The 18847-nt window shown below is 52.8% G+C and overlaps 1 long non-coding RNA gene across 1 annotated transcript in view; it reads right to left on the bottom strand.

The window, feature by feature from the left end:
- LOC117879765 overlaps positions 1-8700 on the bottom strand; it is a 35246-nt gene extending 26546 nt beyond the window's left edge. The window contains exon 1 of the long non-coding RNA XR_004646381.1: positions 8589-8700. This is a non-coding gene — a long non-coding RNA (uncharacterized LOC117879765). The remainder of the gene's footprint in view (positions 1-8588) is intronic.
- Between the last annotated feature and the right edge of the window lie 10147 nt (positions 8701-18847).

The following is an 18847-nucleotide window of genomic DNA, read 5'->3' as shown; positions in this document are numbered from 1 at the left end:
GTCAGTCCCACCCAGGTCATTGCCAGGGTTCCCGGCCCCACTCTCTCCTCCCCTGTTTGTCCATCCAAGGGTCACATTGGACACTTTGCCACACCATGGCCCTGGCAGCTCACTTACCTCGGCACTTGGCTGTATTAACGCATCTCTTATTTGATGGGCCCAGCTTACCAAGTGATCCAATGGGGCTGTACGGCTGCCCTGTCCTCAGCAGTGTTCACCATCCACCAGTCTCCATGCCATCTGCATGCTATCAGCAGTGACAGTGCTGACTAGTATGGGACCAGGACTGATCCCTGGGAACCCAACCAGAAATACCCATTTGCCGATGGTTCCCTAGGGGATTTCTTTGAGCTCCATCAGTTTGCCATTTAATGTGTGCGCTATTGCATGGTACTAATACTTTGATCAGAATGTCATGGTATCCTTACAAAAGCCTATGTAGGTGACATCTATGCACTTAACTTTATCAGATCAACCCCTCATCTCACCAAAGCATGAACTCAGGTTTGTTGGACATGACCTATTTTTCTATAAATATCCCCTCGGGAATGCCAGGGGTGCCATGGGGTAGCGGGGGAGGAAGGTGCCAGGCGGGGGAGATGGCAGGGAGGGCACTGGGAGCTAGCGGGGGAGGGGGATGCAGAGGAATGCTGGGTGGTTGTGGCTGAGGCTGTAGACAGGGGGTGCCTGGCCCAGGTATCTTTGGGCAGAGCAATATGTCTTTATATGGCTGCATTCTATGGTCGGGTGGCTTGGGGGTATTTTTAGCTGAGCTCTGAACTGCCACATGCCTCTGGGGTGAGTCAGTGGAACCAGGCCTGGAACAGGGCTCGGCTTACAGGCCAGGTCCTCCTGTGGGACGTGCTGTGCTGCGGGCAGCCTGTGTGCCAAGCAGGCAGCTGGGGTGGGGCGGGCTGGGGGCCCCCTGAGCCTGCAGCCTGGCAGATTCAGTAGGGGGTCAGTGGTATTGGGGCAGCATGGGAGCACTGAAATGAGAGCCTGTGGCTGCAGTGCCTCCTGCTTGGGGCGAGGCTGGTGCAGGTGCATGGTAGCGGGACCCATGTAGAGGGGTCTGCACTAACACCCTTTGCCCTGGCTCTGATCCCTCCCCAGGCTCTGTCCTGTGCCTCCCCTTCTTCTCTCAACAGTAGCTATGCCTGCCCTGGGGTTCCCACAACCCCCACACTGCCAAGTCAGTAATTCCTGTGCAGCGCCCTGCTCCTGCAGCTCATGGGTGAGCAAGAGACAAGGGCAGGATAAAGGAGGGAGGCTTGGCCACCACAGGAGAGCACCCCTTGCTCTTGTGGGAGCAGCTGGTACCCTGGCCCTCATATGGCTGCTATACGGCTGCAGCAGGGCATGCCCAGCCAGGGTCCCCACGTGGGGGACAGGCACCTTTTTAACAGCATGGCTGGAGCGATTGATGGCGCCGAGAACCATGTCAGCCAGTCAGACCGTTGATGAATACATGTGGAGGAATACATTTAGAAAAGCTGGACGAGCACAAGTCCATGGAGTTGGCTAAAGGAGTTGGCAGATGTGATTGCAGAGCCACTGGCCATTATCTCTGAGAACTCATGGCAGATGAACTCAAACTGGAACGGGTACAGAGAAGGGCCACTAGGATGATCAGAGGAATGGAAAACCTGTCGTATGAAAGGAGACTAGAGAAGCTCGGGTTGTTTAGTCTGACCAAACGAAGGCTGAGGGGGGATATGATTGCTCTCTTTAAATATATCAGAGGGATAAATACCAGGGAGGGAGAGGAATTATTCCAGCTCAGTACTAATGTGGACACGAGAACGAATGGATATAAACTGGCCGTCGGGAAGTTTAGGCTTGAAATTAGACGAAGGTTTCTGACCGTCAGAGGGGTGAAATATTGGAACAGCCTTCTGAGGGAAACGGTGGGGGCGAAGGACCTGTCTGGTTTTAAGATTAAGCTAGATAAGTTTATGGAGGGAATGGTTTAATGGAAAAACATGATTTCAGCCAAAGGAATACTGTGCCATGGCAGGTAAATAGTATAATGGCTAACAAAGGTCAGGCTGGAGACTCTTGCCTACATGCTCGGGGTTTTACTGATCGCCATATTTGGGGTCGGGAAGGAATTTTCCTCCAGGGTAGATTGGCAGAGGCCCTGGAGGTTTTTTGCCTTCCTCCGCAGCATGGGGCAGGGATCGCTAGCAGGAGGATTCTCTGCCAATTGAAGTCTCTAAGCCACAGGATTTGGGGACTTCAACAGCAGAGTCAAGGGAAAGGGTAGGGACGGCTTTGTGGACTACAGCATGCAGGGGGTCAGACCAGATGATCATAATGGTCCCTTCTGACCTTAAAGTCTATGAGTCTATGAGTCAGTCGGTGGGAGGTCCCGGATGACTGGAAAAAGGCAAACATAGTGCCCATCTTTAAAAAAGGGAAGAAGGAGATTCGGGGAAATTACAGACCAGTTAGCCTCACCTTAGTCCCTGGAAAAATCATGGAGCAGGTCCTCAAGGAATCAATTTTGAAACACTTAGAGGAGAGGAAAGTGATCAAGAACAATCAGCATGAACTCACCAAGGGCAAGTCATGCCTAATTGCCTTCTATGATGAGATAACTGGCTCTGTGGATGAGGGGCAAGCAGTGGACATGTTATTCTTTGACTTTAGCAAAGCTTTATATATGGTCTCCCACAGTATTCTTGCCAGCAAGTTAAAGAAGCATGGCCTGGATGAACGGACTATAAGGTGGATAGAAAGTTGGCTAGATCATCAGGGTCAACAGGTAGTGGTCAATGGCTCCATGTCTAGTTGGCAGAATGCCCCAAGGGTCGGTCCTGGGGTCGGTTTTGTTCAATATCTTCATTAATGATCTGGAGGATTGTGTGGATTGCACCCTCAGCAAGTTTGCAGATGACACTAAACTGGAAGGAGTGGTAGATACGCTGGAGGGTAGGGATAGGATACAGAGGGACCTAGACAAATTAGAGGATTGGGCCAAAAGAAATCTGATGAGGTTCAACAAGGACAAGAGCAGAGTCCTGCACTTAGGACGGAAGAATCCCATGCATTGCTACAGACTAGGGACCGAGTGGCTAGGCAGCAGTTCTGCAGAAAAGGACCTAGGGGTTACAGTGGACGAGAAGCTGGATATGAATCAACAGTGTGCCCTTGTTGCCAAGAAGGCTAACAGCATTTTGGGCTGTATAAGTAGGAGCATTGCCAGCAGATCGACAGACGTGATCATTTCCCTCTATTTGACATTGGTGAGGCCTCATCTGCAGTACTGTGTCCAGTTTTTGGGCCCCACACTACAAGAAGGATGTGGAAAAATTGGAAGGAGTCCAGCGGAGGGTAACAAAAATGATTAGCACATGACTTATGAGTAGAGGCTAACGGAACTGTGATTATTTAGTCTGCAGAAGAGAAGAATGAGGGCGGATTTCATAGCTGCTTTCAACTACCTGAAAGGGGGTTCCAAAGAGGATGGATCTAGACTGTTCTCAGTGGTACCAAATGACAGTCTCAAGTTGCAGTGGGGGAAGTTTAGGTTGGATATTAGGAAAATCTTTTTCACTAGGAGGGTGGTGAAGCACTAGAATGGGTTACCTAGGGAGGTGGTGGAATCTCCTTCCTTAGAGGTTTTTAAGGTCAGGCTTGACAAAGCCCTGGCTGGGATGATTTAGTTGGGGATTGATCCTGCTTTGAGCAGGGGGTTGGACTAGATGACCTCCTGAGATCACTTCCAACCCTGATATTCTATGATTCTATGGAGGGCCACAGGAGCTGGAATCTCTGCACTGGCTGCCCCCCTACACACAACATTCAGGACATGTGATTTATAGACAGCCTGAATTCTGAGACACGTTTTTCCAAGACAAGCTGGAAGAAAGTGGCCAGAGCAGGTGTAAGGATGGGCCATGAAAAGTGAAGCTAGACCTTTGTTTTTCAAATTTTCCTTCAGGTAAACTGTACCTGTAAGTATTTGTTATCTACAATGAACGCATCAATTTCTTCCACAGAGGGGTTGTCAACGAATGAGGTAGGAGGTGACAACATGTTTGCCTCTCTTCCTCAGCTGCTTCTTTTCCAGAGCATGCTCTGTCAGCTATATGTGTTTCTGTCGCAGTCCTGGGGCTGGCTACTCTAGTGATTTCATCAGTTATCAGATAACCTTTCCAAAGCGCTCGTTTGTCCTGCTCTCCGTTTGACCACAGACACCACCAGGGATTAGAGTGCTTTCCGTGCGCTGGGCTCACTCCAGTGACAGGCAGGCCAGTCTGATGGCTTGGATCCGCTGGGGGATTTTACTGAAGGCCAAAAGAATCAAAAGCTTCAAAAGAGGGACCTTTCCTCCTCGGCGCTAGCAATGGATTCGGTTCCTGATCCGAGAGCATAGACTAGTGGGAACTGGACTCTGGCAGCACAAGGAGTCGCTGCCACTATGGATGCCTGATGGGCCAAGGGCTGAGCCAACCTGCACCCAAAGGAAGAGGAACCTTTCTACCCTCTTCAGTGGGAGGCACTTCAGGCTGCAGAGGCAACTCGAGCTATAACTGGAACGTTGCCCCGAACACACACCAGTGTGCTAGTGTTCTGAACTCGAGCTGGCTGACCCATCAGAGGGCACAGCCCACAACTCATCAGTTGCTGATGCAACACTTGGTAGTGTAGATACAGGCTAACTCCACTTGGGCGCTGCCAATCCTCTAAACACCTTCCCACAATTCCCCCTGTGTGCCCAGAAAGGTCAGGCAAGATCTCCCACAATGCACTGGGAAATAATTAATAGAGCAGGTCAGCATACTGAACTGCAAAGAACCATAGGCTGTGCCCCCACAAACCTTAATGCCACACCTATAGGAGTGCAGCTCCAGTGTGGTTAGTGCGGTTTGAGTGCCATTTCGCATGGGAGCTAGGAGCTAGGGAGTAACTCAAGAGAGGGGTCTATGCCAGACCAGATCAGGAGATATGGCCCATTCGCAACAGCTAGTTGCAAATATCTCCAATGGCTGGAGATGGGACACTAAATATGGAGGGCTCTGAGTTACTACAAATAATCCTTTCCCAGGTGTCTGGCTGATGGGTTTCCCTCGCATGCTCACGGTCTAACCGATCACCATATTTGGGGTCAAGGAGTTTTGCCGCAGGTCAGCCTGGCAGAGACCCTGGGTTTTTTTGCTTTTCTCTGTGGTGTGGGGTGCAGGTCACTGGCTGGTTTGAACTAGAGTAAATGGTGGATTCTCTGTAACTTGAAGCCTTTAAATTAGGATTTGAGAACATCAGTAATTCAGCCAAAGGTGATGGTCCTACTACAGGAGTGGGTGGGGTAGGTTCTGTGGTCTATGATGTAAAGGAGGTCAGACTAGATGGTCATGATGGTACTTTCTGGCCTTAAAGTCCATGAGTCTAGGAGGTGGATGAGGCATTTCAAGAACAAATAACAGAAGTATCCAAAAGACATGCCCTGGGAGTAATGGGGGACTTTAACTACCCAGCCATCTGCTGGAAAAATGACACAGCAACACACAAAATGTCCAGTTAAGTTCTTGGAATGTGTTGGGGACAATTTATTTCAGAAGGTGGAGGAAGTAACAAGGGGGACAGACTTAATTCTGACTGACAAGGAGGAATTGGTTGCAAATCTGAAGGTGGAAGGCAATGTGGGGGAAAGTGATCATGACTAAGGCTATGTTTATGTCACAGAGGTCACGGAAGTCCGGGAATCTGTGACATTCTCTACTTCAGCCCCAGGGGCTGCAGGACTCTGGAGCTGTCAGCCAGCAGGGCCCTGGCAGGGTTCCAGCAATAGGTAACAGCAGCGACAGGGGGCCCCCTGCAAGGTTCCAGCGACAGGTGACAGACTCCTGAGGGGGCCTTCTTCTGGGTTCCAGCCATGGGCACAGTAGGGGGGAAGGGGAGGATATAAACTAGCCGTGGGGAAGCTTAGGCTTGAAATTAGACGAAGGTTTCTAACCATCAGAGGGGTGAAATTTTGGAACAGCCTTCCGAGGGAAACAGTGGGGGCAAAAGACCTGTCTGGCTTTAAGATTAAGCTAGATAAGTTTATGGAAGGAATGGTTTGATGGGATAACGTGATTTTAGTCAATTAATCAACAGCGTGCCATCGCTGGTAAATAGTATCAATCGTCAATGAGGGTCTGGCTGGAGAATCTTGCCTGCATGCTCGGGGTTCTACTGATCGCCATATTTGGGGTCGGGAAGGAATTTTCCTCCAGGGTAGATTGGCAGGCCCTGGAGGTTTTTCGCCTTCCTCCGCAGCATGGGGTGGGGGTCGCTATCTGGAGGATTCTCTGCGACTTGAAGTCTTTAAATCACAGGATTTGGGGACTTCAACAGCTGAGTCAAGGGAAAGGGTCAGCTTTTGTGGCCTGCGTCATGCGGGAGGTCAGACTAGATGATCATAATGGTCCCTTCTGACCTTAAAGTCTATGAGGACACCTCAGGCGAGCATCTGGGGGTGTCCCATTTTCTATTTGGGCAGTATGGTCACCCTGCAGCTTCCAGCTGCCACGGGCAGAGGGGGAACCCCACAGCTCTCAGCCACTAGGTGGCGGGGGAAGTCATGGAGCTGCAGCAGCAAAAGTCATGGACAGATCACGGCTTCTGTGAATTTTTGTTTATTGCCTGTGACCTGTCCGTGACTTTTACTACAAATAACCATGACAAAATCTTAGCCTTAATCATGAATGTTAGCTTCCATGATTCTAAGGAACTGAAGGTGGAGAAAGGCTGTGAGGGGCTAGGCCAGGCACCATCGGGGAGGTGTGCTGGGAGGGGTGAAGGGCAGAGCTCAGCACAGGGGGGTTCTGTGCTGTGGGGCAGGGCTGGGGGGGGGGGCAGGTCATGCAAAGTGAGGCTAGCAGGGGTCCCATGGGGGGTGGAAGCATCTCCACGGCCTGCTGGGAGCTGTGTCAGTACTGCTCCCGGACCTGCCAGACCAAGGGACACCATGTGTGGGGTCACCCCACAAGGGACAGTGCCAGGTGGGGAGGGATAGCTCAGTGGTTTGAGCATTGGCCTGCTTAAACCTAGGGTTATGAGCTCAATCCTTGAGGGGGCCACTTAGGGAACTGGGGCAAAATCAGTACTTGGTCCTGCTAGTGAAGGCAGAGGGCTGGACTCAATAACCTTTCCAGCTCTATGACATAGGTATATCTCCATTTATTTTTATTATTATTATTATCTCCCCACGAGGGGCAGAATGCAGGGGGGTCTCACCCACATGGAGACTGAGTAAAGGGGGTCTCTCTCCCTCATGTCCACCCAGTACCTGGTCCCTGAGCAGTCATTTTGTTTTCATGTGTCATCATTTTTTATTTTTATTATGGCTGGGGCCTCAAAAGCTGGAAGTGGCCCGGGCCTCCCTGGACCTCTGAGAGGGCTTGCTGCTGCCCCTGCTCCCTGTGGCAAGGTGGCCACATCTCCCTGCCTGGAGGCTTGCTCCCAGGTGCAGCCCTATGCATTTGCTGTAGTTGGTATCAGGGCCATCCCCAGCTCTGATCCCCCGGGCATTGTGTCCTCTGTCCCAGCTGGGTCTCCCTGCTCAGCCCTGGGAGAGCTCGCAGGCCCCATGCTGCTTCCCACTTCCAGGGAGCCCTGGCCAGTGAGCCAGAAACTCAAATGTCTGAGTCCTTGCTTCCAGGATTGGGCCCCCGAATCAGTGCGTGTGCTCTGCGTTCTTTGTCCCCAGCCATCATATTTCCATTTCGCTGTATTCAAACGCAGCCTGTTTGCATGCACTCAGCTTACCAAGCGATCGAGATCGCTCCGTGCCAGTGACCTATCCTTTCGTTATTCACCGTGCCCCAATTTGTGTGACAGCTGCCAACTTTAGCAGTGACATTTTTCTCTGGGTCATTGATACACACGTTAAATAGCGTAGGGCCAAGAACAGAGCCCTTTGGGATCAACTGGAAACACATCCACTCGATGACGATTCCCCATTCATGGTTCCATTTTGAGCCCTATCTGCCAGCCAGCATTTAATCCATTCATCACGTGTCCTGTTAACTTTATATCATTCTAGTTTTTTACTCAAAGTGTCGTTCTGTCCCAAGTCAAAGGTCTTGCATGCATCTAAGAACCTTACATCATCACTGTGACCTTTAGCAGCCAAACTTGTCACCTCATCACACAGACTCTTGGGAAGGTACAGGTGACAGTGCTGGCTTCCCAGGGGTTACTGTGGGAGCTGGAGGAGCCCACTGCTAGGAGAGGATCATTATGGAAGCCAACAGCAGGGTTAGCCAGAGTGAGTGGTGTCATTATGGAGGCATCCCCAGCCCACAGTGCCCACATCTTGCATTGTTCCATGTGATCTACTAGCCGGGATCTGAGCAGAGCCAAGGCCAGTGCTGCCAATGGGCTGCCATCAAGCCCTTTGCTCTGCCCACAGCAGGCAGAGGGGGCATGGACTGGTGCCAGTTTGCCTTTTACAGTCAAGCTGGGGGTGGTTTCTGGGGCACATTCTTCTTACATTGCTGATAATGCCCCTCACCCCCCTGCTCAGCATTATCCTGCCCTCTCCAACTCTCTGCCATGCCTACCCCACAGCCACCTGGCTCCGGACACACAGGCCCTACCTTCAGAAGGGCACAGTGGGTCCCTCGAGGGAGGCAGCCTTCCTCAGAGAGTCACCTAGCACTGGGTGTCCTGCGGCACTCAGAGTCCCTGCTGTCTGCCCTCGGATGAAAGGTCCAGTACAAGGACATGTTAGTTCATACGTCATGTGTCCAACTAGGGTTGCCAACTTTCTAATCGCACAAAACCAAACTCCCTTGTCCTGCCCTCTGCCCCACCCCTTCTCCAAGGCCCTGCTCCCGCTCACTCCATCCCCACTCGCACTCCCCCACCCTCACTCATTTGCTCATTTTCACCGGGCTGGGGCAGGGGGTTGGGGTGTGGGAGAGGGTGAGGGCTCCAGCTGGGGGAGCGGGCTGGGGCAGGGGGTTGGGGTGTGGGAGAGGGTGAGGGCTCCAGCTGGGGAAGTGGGCTCGGGGTGGGGCCAGAAATGAGGGGTTCAGAGTGTGGGAAGGGGCTCCGGGCTGGGTCAGGGAGTTAGAGTGAGGGAGGGGGTGTGGGCTCCAGCTGGGGGTGCGGGCTCTGGGGTGGGGTCAGGTATGAGAGGTTTGGGGTGCAGGAGGGGATTCCAGGCTGGGGGTAGGGCTGAGGGGTTCAGCGTGTGAGAGGGGGCCCCAGGATGAGGCAGGAGGTTGGTGTGTAGGAAGGGATATGGGCTCCAGCTGGCGGTGCAGGCTCTAGGATGGGGCCAGGGATGAGGAGTTTGGAGTGCGCTCAGGACTGAGACGGGGGTTGGGGTGCAGGAGAGGGTTTGGGGTACAGGCTCCAGAAGGAAGTTTGGGTGTGAGAGGGGGAGAGGGGTGTGGGCTCTGGGCGGCACTGATCTCAGGCAGCTTCCGGAAGCAGCTGGCATGTTCGGCTCCTAGGCGGAGGCACAGACAGGTGGCTCCATGCGCTGCCTCTGCCTGCAGGCATCATCCCCGCAGCTCCCATTTGCCGCATTCCCGGCCAATGACAGCTGCGCAACTGGCACTTGGGGCAGAGGCAGCACGTGGAGCCCCCGTGACCGTCCCTGCATCTAGGAGCTGAACATGCCGGCTGCCAGGTAGGGAGCCTGCCACCCCTGCGCCAACTGGACTTTTAACACCCCGGCCAGTGGTGCCCACCGGAGTCGCCAGGGTCCTTTTTCGACTAGGTGTTTTGGTCGAAAACCAGACACCTGGCAACGCTATGTCCAATGCCAGCAGCACGGGGAGGGCCCAGGCCAATGTGGCAGCCAGCCATAGCTTAGGAGAGCCTCACAACATTCCTGACACAAGGGAACGTGTTTTAGGGACGGGAGCTTCAGGGCCTCGAGGATCTCCCATGTACCAGAACTGTCCTGAGACCTCTGTCCTGGAGGCCCCCAATGCCCAGCCCACCTCTTCAATTCCATAGCATTCTCTAGCCAATCCTTTGGGCCAGGATCGTGTCAAGTCAGGCAGCTGTGTCTCTTCCATTCCATGGCTTCCAGACAGGGCTGGCTCGGGCTCGGGGCCATGCAGCTTGTCTGAGCGAGTTCTTAGACACTGATTTGTGTTTTTAAAAAGGCAGGAGGCGGGGATATTAAACAGCCTAGTGTTTGCCCATCTCAGAGGCCACCGTCACCCACCAGCCTAGACATGCACACAGAGAACCACCTGTAACAAGGGCCCATGTGGGGCCTTGGCTCTTACTCAGCTTCCAAACACACAAAAAATCTTCTTGCCTGAAGGTGTGGGTCATGGGAAACGGGTATCATAGGCCCCTAGCTCATTTCCTTGCAACCCCACCTAGCCAGGTGTCATCTGCAAATGTTATAAGCACACTCTCCACTCCATTCTCTAAGTCATTCACTCAGTTGTTTTCGCCGTCTCTTGCTTGCACCACTTTCAAATCTCCTCTTAATAGTGATCTATCTGGTCAATATGTAGCCTATCCACACTTGAAATATTCTGCTGTAAATAAGTAGCTTATCTACACTTGAAATCTTCTACTGTAAATGTGTACACAAATGCTGAATGGTACACAAATGCTGAAAAGACTTAAAATGAAGGAATCATAGAATATCAGGGTTGGAAGGGACCTCATGAGGTCATCTAGTCCAATCCCCTAATAGATTTTTACCCCAGTTCCCTAAATGGTCCCCTTAAAGATTGAACTCACAACCCTGGGTTTAGCAGGCCAATGCTCAAACCACTGAGCTATCCCCCCCCAATAGAATACTAATTAAGAACACAAAATGACACAATCAGATAGGTTATTATCCTTATCACCAAATCAAAACTCAAGCATGCAAGGTATAATATAACAAGCTGAGCTGAAGACAAAGGGATGACATATATATACCGTATTTTCCGGCGTATAAGACGACTGGGCGTATAAGACGACCCCCAACTTTTCCAGTTAAAATATAGAGTTTGGGATATACTCGCCGTATAAGACTACCCCTCTTCCAACGCACACCAAAAAGAAAATTAAAAAAACATCAGATTTTATTTCAATATGGTAATTTTAATTCAAATGCTTATGACACGCAGGTACTTAGCAGGAAAACTGTCACTTATAAACATAAGGCTGTTTGTCATCAAACATGTAAACATAAAACAGTGCAAGTGGATTAAACTTTTCCTAATTCACTCTAAAGCTGAAAGGAAGGATAAGACAATAAACCCATGGGAGCTGCCATGCTGTTTGTTTTCTAAGCTGTCAACCAAACTGGAACTGATGATGATAGGAGGAAGATAACAAACAAGAGAGAGAGAGCAAGTGCCGGGCAAGTCCCTGGCGAGTTAGCAACGCCCATCATAACTGCAAGCTACGGTATTTTTACAGGTTTTGCTGGCGTGACAGTTTCCCTTTAAAAGCCTTCAAAATCCTCCTGTTCGTCATCTGATATCATAAGTACATCAATGACATCTTGTGATACATTTGTAAGGCAGTTATCGTATGGATCGAATTCCGTATCAGATGGTGTGGTCTCAGCTTCGGCTTCCTCTTCATCTTGCCACAAGTAGTCGTCCTCCATACCATCTAATTAATTTGATATGCCACACTTCTTGAAAGACTTGATTACTGTTTCTGCATCAATATCATTCCAGGCTTTTATGACAAACTTGCACAAAACATCCAACTGTGGAGCACGCATGTTTCCACCTTTTGTGAATGACTTTTCGCCGCTAACCATCCATTCATTCCACTGTTCTTGAATGCGATCTTTAAATGGCTTGTTTAGGCACACATCCAGTGGCTGTACCAACGATGTCAAGTCAGGAATAACTGCCGCATCTGTGTTTAGTCTTGCAAGCATTTGCTTGGTGCTGGGAGTTAAATGAGCCCTGAACATATCCCACACCAGTAGACTACATTTTTGAATAAGTCCACCTGGTCGTCTGCTCCATACATTATCAAGCCATAGCTTTACCCCTTCTTCATCCATCCAGCCTTTTTCATTCACATGTACAAAACAACCAACAGGGAACTTGAATTTCGGCATTGTTTTTCTTTTAAAAATAATCATTGGTCTCAGTTTGGCGCCATCAGCTGTGCATCCTAGTACCACTGTAAAACTGGACTTCTCATGTCCTGTTGTTTTAATTAAAATTGTTTTTTCACCTTTTTGATGGACAGTTTTATTTCCAACCATATCAAAATTCATTGGAGTTTCATCCATATTTCCAATACTACTTAACGCATAGCCATATTTAGTGCGCTGTTGTATTACGTATCGATGGAAACTATTTACTTTGCTATCAAGATCTGCAGGTAATTTTGGGGCAATTTTCATCTTTTGCCTCAGTACCATATTATGCCTTCCCATGAATCTAGTACACCAGGATACAGTGGCCTTAAATCTGTTGCTGTGATCTGGGTTAGATTTGGCCCACTGAAGTGCAAACAAATGTATTTATTTCGTGTCACTACATAACCGTTTTGGCGATGCTCATTCACCATGTCTGCTACATGTTTTTCGAGTTCTGGCCAATGTGGAGTGCCTCTTCTTAATGCACACTTACCCCTTGGCATACTCTTCAATGCTTTTTCATTTGCTTTCCAGTCCCGAACCATCTTTTCTGTTACTCCATATTGTCTTGCAGCAGCGCAGTTATTATGTTCCATGGCAAAGTTTACAACTTTAAGTTTGAAACTGGCTTCATATTTCTTTCTTCTTGCTGGTGGAGCCATGATGGGGTTTTGACTGTTGGACATTTGTATACTGTACTGTATGTACTGGTGCTATACTGTATGAACAGGTACAGATACTGGTGCTTTACTATATGTGGTACCAGTATACAACAACCAGCCAATCACGGCAAGCGATGTACCTTACCGGCGATTGGCTGGTTGTTGTATACAAAGCCTGCTTGGATTGGTCAGCTCTCCCTGCCTGCCCAGCCCTCCCTGTCTCCAAGACTATCAGAGCGGTAGCGCAAACACACCTCTTTCACCCGTCTGGCCCGCCCTTGTATCCTATTACCTCCTTCTCTGCCTCTCAGATCTCGCACATGTGCACCTGCGCCGCTTCACTGCAGTCCTCAGGAGCGAGATCTGAGAGGCAGAGAAGGAGGTACAGTAATAGGATACAAGGGCGGGCCAGACGGGTGAAAGAGGCGTGTTTTTCTGGGCACAGCGCCGCTCTCTCTTTTTTCCATACCCCGGGCGTCCCGGACGCCAGCAGCTTGCTCCGCCCTTCACTTACACCTTCCCAGTGAGGCGCCCCCTCACCTCATCATCAGGTGGGGATGCGGCCGCGGCCGTTTTTGAGCTCCCCCCACCATATGCAGCGACCGCAGATTCTCCAGTCTGGCTCGGAAGTTTCAGCACCCACCCTATAAGACGACACCCGGCGTATAAGACGACCCCCGACTTTTGAGAAGATTTTCCTGGGTTAAAAAGTAGTCTTATACGCCAGAAAATACAGTATATATATATATAGAGAGAGAGAGAATAAACACAGACATGGATACAGACAGAGGGATAATGTCCAAAAATTTCAAACGTGTGTCCTCACAAAACTCACTGTACAAGATTGTCCTCACAAATTTTCACCTTGAATCTGGGCCTATAGACTACGAAAGCCTATGATGATGGCCAAACTACCGAGCTAGGGCTCAACCAACCAACCAGTCACCTCTTTTAGCTACCATATGAAGATAATAATGAGGAATTCTCACACATAAATAATTCCTTAGTCAACTAGACGTAAAAGTATAAAGACACTAAAATGTAACAATTCTCTACCTTTCAACACACACTTGATCCAGCACCTGCCACTAGTAGTGGTTTGTTTATATAATCAGCTGATCTGAGAGGACACATTCATCATGGTCTAATCTTGTGCCATCAGAACCGCTATATTTTTAATTAATACTTATGAACATCTTTAACTCTTTAATATGACAAAATCTAGAGAACAGACCCCTGCATCATCCTCTCAGCAAACACCCAGGTGCTCTGCCCAGCTGATCCTTCTCCTCATGGATCACGTGGGACCAGCCTCCATGGGAGAAGGGTTAGGTACACCCATTATTCTCTCTGTTCCTAGCAGGCTGCCCATCCTTCCCAGGTGATTTACACTATCCACAGAGAAGTCATCAGCTCCCCCAAAATGCAGCCAGCTCTGGAGCAGGACATGGCAGCTCTGTATAATAAGATTACAGCCAGGGTGCAGGACGGCTAAGCAAAGGAGACGATGTCCCCACCACAGCACAGGGAGCACGGCTGATGGACAGCGTAAAGTGATCCACGTTGGAGCCTTAATGAGCTCTAGTGTTTGGGGCCAGACTTTTCCATCTGAGCAGGCCAAGGCCTGCCCGCACCACAGCCTTGCCCTGCCGATGCCTGGCGAGCACCACAGCCCTGGCTGTACCACAGCCCTGCCCATGCCAAGGCCTGCTTATGCCAAGGCCCTGCCCGTGCCACAGCCCTGCCCGTACCAAAGCCCTGCCGGTGCCAAAGCCCCGCCCACGCTAAGACCAGCCCACACCATAGTCCTGCTTGTGCCAAGGCCCAACCCACGCCAATGCCCCACCCGCACCAAAGTCTGTCCACGCCAAGGCCTGCCTGTGCCAAGACCTGCTCTGCATGCTAGGAACTGCATTTTGACCACCAGACACTGCTCACTGGGTCAGCTGAATTCCTTGTGCTCTCTGCCTTCGCAGCCTTCCTGACAGGCCAGCGCCCCCCAGTGGCCGGTCTGAGGGGCACAAGAGGGAAGGCAAGCTGGGGAGCGAGGGCCAGCCCAGCTCTGCACATTTCAGCGATCTGGGTCTGGTGAAGGAGCGAGGCTTGGGGCTGCTCAGGCATTGGCCAGCAACTAACCAATCTTGGCATGAGGCTGGGGGCAGGTGGGCTGAGGCACACCCTGGGCTCTCCGGGGGGTGCAGGCAGTGGGGCAGGCCTGAGTCTGATCTCAAACTAGTTTCCCCTGAGGTAATGCTACTGCTCTCAGTGGAGTCGCTGCTGACTGACGCCAGCATCATGGTGAGCGGATCGAGCCGGCGCCAGCCTGCTCCGTGTTGGCATTAAGCAGCTGGAGTGAGGTGAGGCAATCGCTGGCCCAGCTCCAAGGGGAGGAGGAGAGCACATGCAGAGCGGGGCTCCAGCAATGAGCAACCACCCACCCCAGGGTGCGGGAGAGGCAGCCCGGACCCAACCAAGGCTCAGGACGGCAGACGCACAGTGTCCATCTGTGCCCAGTGAGGGGGAGGGGAGCTCTGGGCTAAAGCGAAGGAAGGGAAAGTTCAAGAAAGACTTGGACAAACTCTCTGGAGCCAGCGCGAGGGGCGCTTTCTGTGTGTATGTGTGTGTGTGTGTGTATGAGGGGCACTATGTGTGTGTGTGTGAGAGAGAGAGGGGTGCTGGGTGCGTGTCTGTGGGGCAGTGCTGTGTGTATGTGCACACACGTGTGAGGGGCGCTCTGTGTGTGTGTGCGCGCGTGGGGGGGGCATTGTATGCGCATGTGTGAGGGGTGCTATGTGTGTACCAAATAAGGCCAGGCGCAGCTGGAGGGGACTGGGTCTGGGGTGTGAGTCACCCCGCTGGCCGGTCCCGGCTCTGCCTGGACATGCTATCTGTGACCCGAGTTTATCAGCACTACTTGTCCTCGCCTCAAGGGAGCGGGGGATCCAGAGTTGAAGGCATTCTGGGGCCTGTCCCTGGCTGCTCAGGGGCCATGTACTGGGTGGACATGAGGGAGAGGAGACACCCCCACCCACTCAGTCTCTATGTGGGTGAGACTCCCCCTGCATGCTGCCTGTCGTGGGGAGATCCTGCCCCACACTGTCCCTTGTGGGGTGACCCCCCTGCATGCTACCCCTTGGTCTGGCAGGGTGGGAAGCAGTACTGCCATAGCTCCCAGCAGGCCATGGAGATGATCTGCCTCCCCTGTCCCACAGCACAGAACCCCCCTGTGCAGAGCTCTGCCCTTCACCCCTCCCAGCACACCTGACATGGGGAAAGTCTCTTACCCTTGTCCCCCCTCCCCGGGGACTTGGGGCCACTGCTCGGTGGCTGCTGCCCCAGCCCTTCCCAGGAAGCAGCTGCAGACAAGGCATCACTCTGCCCTGCTCTGGACTTGGTACTGTGCCGGGCTGGAAGGTTGAGTGGGGGGGCTCCTGTGGGGCGAGGAAGCAGCTGCCCCCACCCTGGCTGTCCTGCCAGAGCGGTGAACAGGCAGTGGGCTGGGTGTACTGAACACAGAGCCTCCTAAGGCTGGGTGCTGTTCAGCGCCCCAAAGCCTGGTACCCTGGCTCCCCAACCCTCCCAGGGCAGACGTCTGCTGGGACCTTTGGGGCCTTTTGCTGCTATGGGGCTGAGGAACCTCTCATGGGCGGAGACACGGGTGCATCTGGGAAGCATGCAGCAGTCTCTGACTTGCCAACTCCTGCCCGTCACCCAGGGTGGTTATATTTCTGAGCTGGCCCATTCCACTGTCTGGCCAGTTGAAGTGGTGCTAACGGCCTTGGCAGGACCTGAGCTGCGCTGACTAAAACACTGGTGTGGGGCCCATAGCCAGAGCTTCTGGCTTTCCAGTCAGATGTGCTTCTCCCTGCTCTCAGCCTCCTTGGGGCTTACAGCACCCTGCCCTCAGGGGATCCCTGCTCCCACCAGTCCTATCTTCCCCCAAGGCCTATGAGAGCAGGGTGGGGGCAACAGTGGCTCCGCCACAGAGAGCGGCAGTCTCCAGGAAGCAGGAGTGTGAACACAAGCCACGCAGAGACACTGCACGGAGGCAACCTGGTTTGGCACCAGGGACTGAGCTCAGCACCAGTCCCATGCAAAGCCAGGCGATGGGGAACTACAGGACCATGGTCTCTACCTGTGCTGCTGAGATTCTCTAGCGAGAACGTCCCTGGCCAGTGCACAGGTCCCTTCCTGAGCCCTGCTCTGGGGCAGATTGGACCCGGATATGGAATGATCCAGACCCAGAGCTGGGCTCCTGAGGCAGCAGATCCACTGGTCCACGTGCAGCAAAGCTGGGTGCTTTCTGTCATGCCCCACGGCAGTCCTTGTGCCGCCCTGCAATGCCCGTCCTGGCGGGATGCACGCACATGCTAGGCAGAGGGATCACTGGTGAATGAACGCTGCCAGTCTCTGGGCTGAGAACTCGGGGAGACAGGTCCAGCAGGCACTGAAGTGACAACTGGAATCCAGCATGTGTCCACTGGATCTTAGTTATGCAGTGAGAGGCAATGTGCCTGAATAGGAGGAGTGTGGGCTGGGAATGCCAGGAAAGGCAGCTCGGTAGGGCATGGGACCATGTGGAATTTATCCTGTAACACACGCAGCTGGATCCATGTTTCTCAGCAGTAATAACATAGCAAAGCAAATCCAGCTGCTCCTAACCCTGTTAGCCAGCCAGCCCAGAGGGCAGAACAAATCGGTGCATGAGAGAGGAATGTGGCTAGACGGAAAGGGGCCAGAGAGAAAGAGCAGCAGGTGCTGAGCCCCAACAGATGGACAGACACCCAGACAGAACGTGTCTCTGCGAGGTGTGGGAGGAGCTGATGGGCGGGCGATGGAGGCTGGGGATGTTGGAGGGGTGGAGGCAGGTTGACGCTTCCATACACTGCTGGGGAGGTGATGAGCCATGTCAGAGGCAGAGGTGGCCAGAGTTGGCCAGGAGGAGGCAGCAGCACCAAGGAATGAGAGACTGAGCATGGCAGAGGGTGGAGAGGAAACAGCAGGGTTTGAACGTGGCCTGAATACTGGGTCCAGTGGGCAGGTGGAGTCAGAGTCTGAATGATGGGGGGGGCGGGGTAGTAGCCAGGAGGGTAGAGAATGAGGAGGTGCTGATCTCTGACCCACACCATGCACAGGTTCCACTGCTCCCAAACTGTGGGCAGCTGCTGGCACTCAGTGCCATGTGACGCTGGCAGGCACTGCTGGGGCTGTTCTCTCCTGTGGTCCGCGATCCCTCTGAACTCACCTGCGCCATTCTGTGCCCCGGGTGCTCTGCACTGCAGGTCACTCACTGCTCATCCCAGAGCTCACACTAAACATGGTCCTGGCTGGATCTCAGGACTGGGGACCAAGGGGGATTCAGGGCTTGAATCTATGCCCCTCATCAGCCCTGCATACTGCCCACCTGCTCCTGCCAGCTCCTCCCTGCCCACAGTCAGGGCTGCAGACCAGCCGCTGTGGCTCCTCCCAGCCTGCTCCTCCCCAAGCTCTCTGGCTCTCTCCCTGCTCAGGAAAGTGGCCCCAGGGTCCCTTTGCCCTTCTTTTCCCCAGGTGCCTCCATGGTCACCTAGGGGTGACCCTCTGCCTGTGATCTGCTGCCCATGATCCATGTGGTAGTGGCACAGACCCACTCCCATTGCAGCTGCCACCTGTCTGGGCACAGCATCTGCCCTCTGCTCAGGTTCTGCATGGCCCCTTGCTGCAGCATCAGGGCACCCACCGCTGCCAGGGGGGCTGGGGAGGCACTGCAGTGTGGCTGGGCAGGCTGACCTCAGGGCCTCGCTCTCCTCCCGGAACCCAGCCCCAGCACAGCACAGGTGGGAACGCCACTCAGTGGCCTCCTGCATCCCAGTGCCCATGCAGTGCCAGTCACACCCCACGGGATGAGCGAAATATGCCACGTCCCCATCCCCATAGACCTCATCCACAGAGCCAACCATGCCCCTACCACTGAGACCCCACCCACAGAGACAGTCACACCCCCTAACACTTGGACCCCACCCACAGAGACGGTCACGCCCCCCTAATACATCCGAACCTGCCCACCCCCCAGCACTGCCTGAGACCCCATCCACATGGATCCCAGCCAATAGCCATACCCCTGCACCCTGACATTGTC

Source organism: Trachemys scripta, chromosome 7 (assembly GCF_013100865.1).
Source record: "Trachemys scripta elegans isolate TJP31775 chromosome 7, CAS_Tse_1.0, whole genome shotgun sequence".
Taxonomy (NCBI): Eukaryota; Metazoa; Chordata; order Testudines; family Emydidae; genus Trachemys; species Trachemys scripta.
Note: the sequence above shows the minus strand (reverse complement) of the source record. Positions and strands in the feature narration are given on the sequence as shown.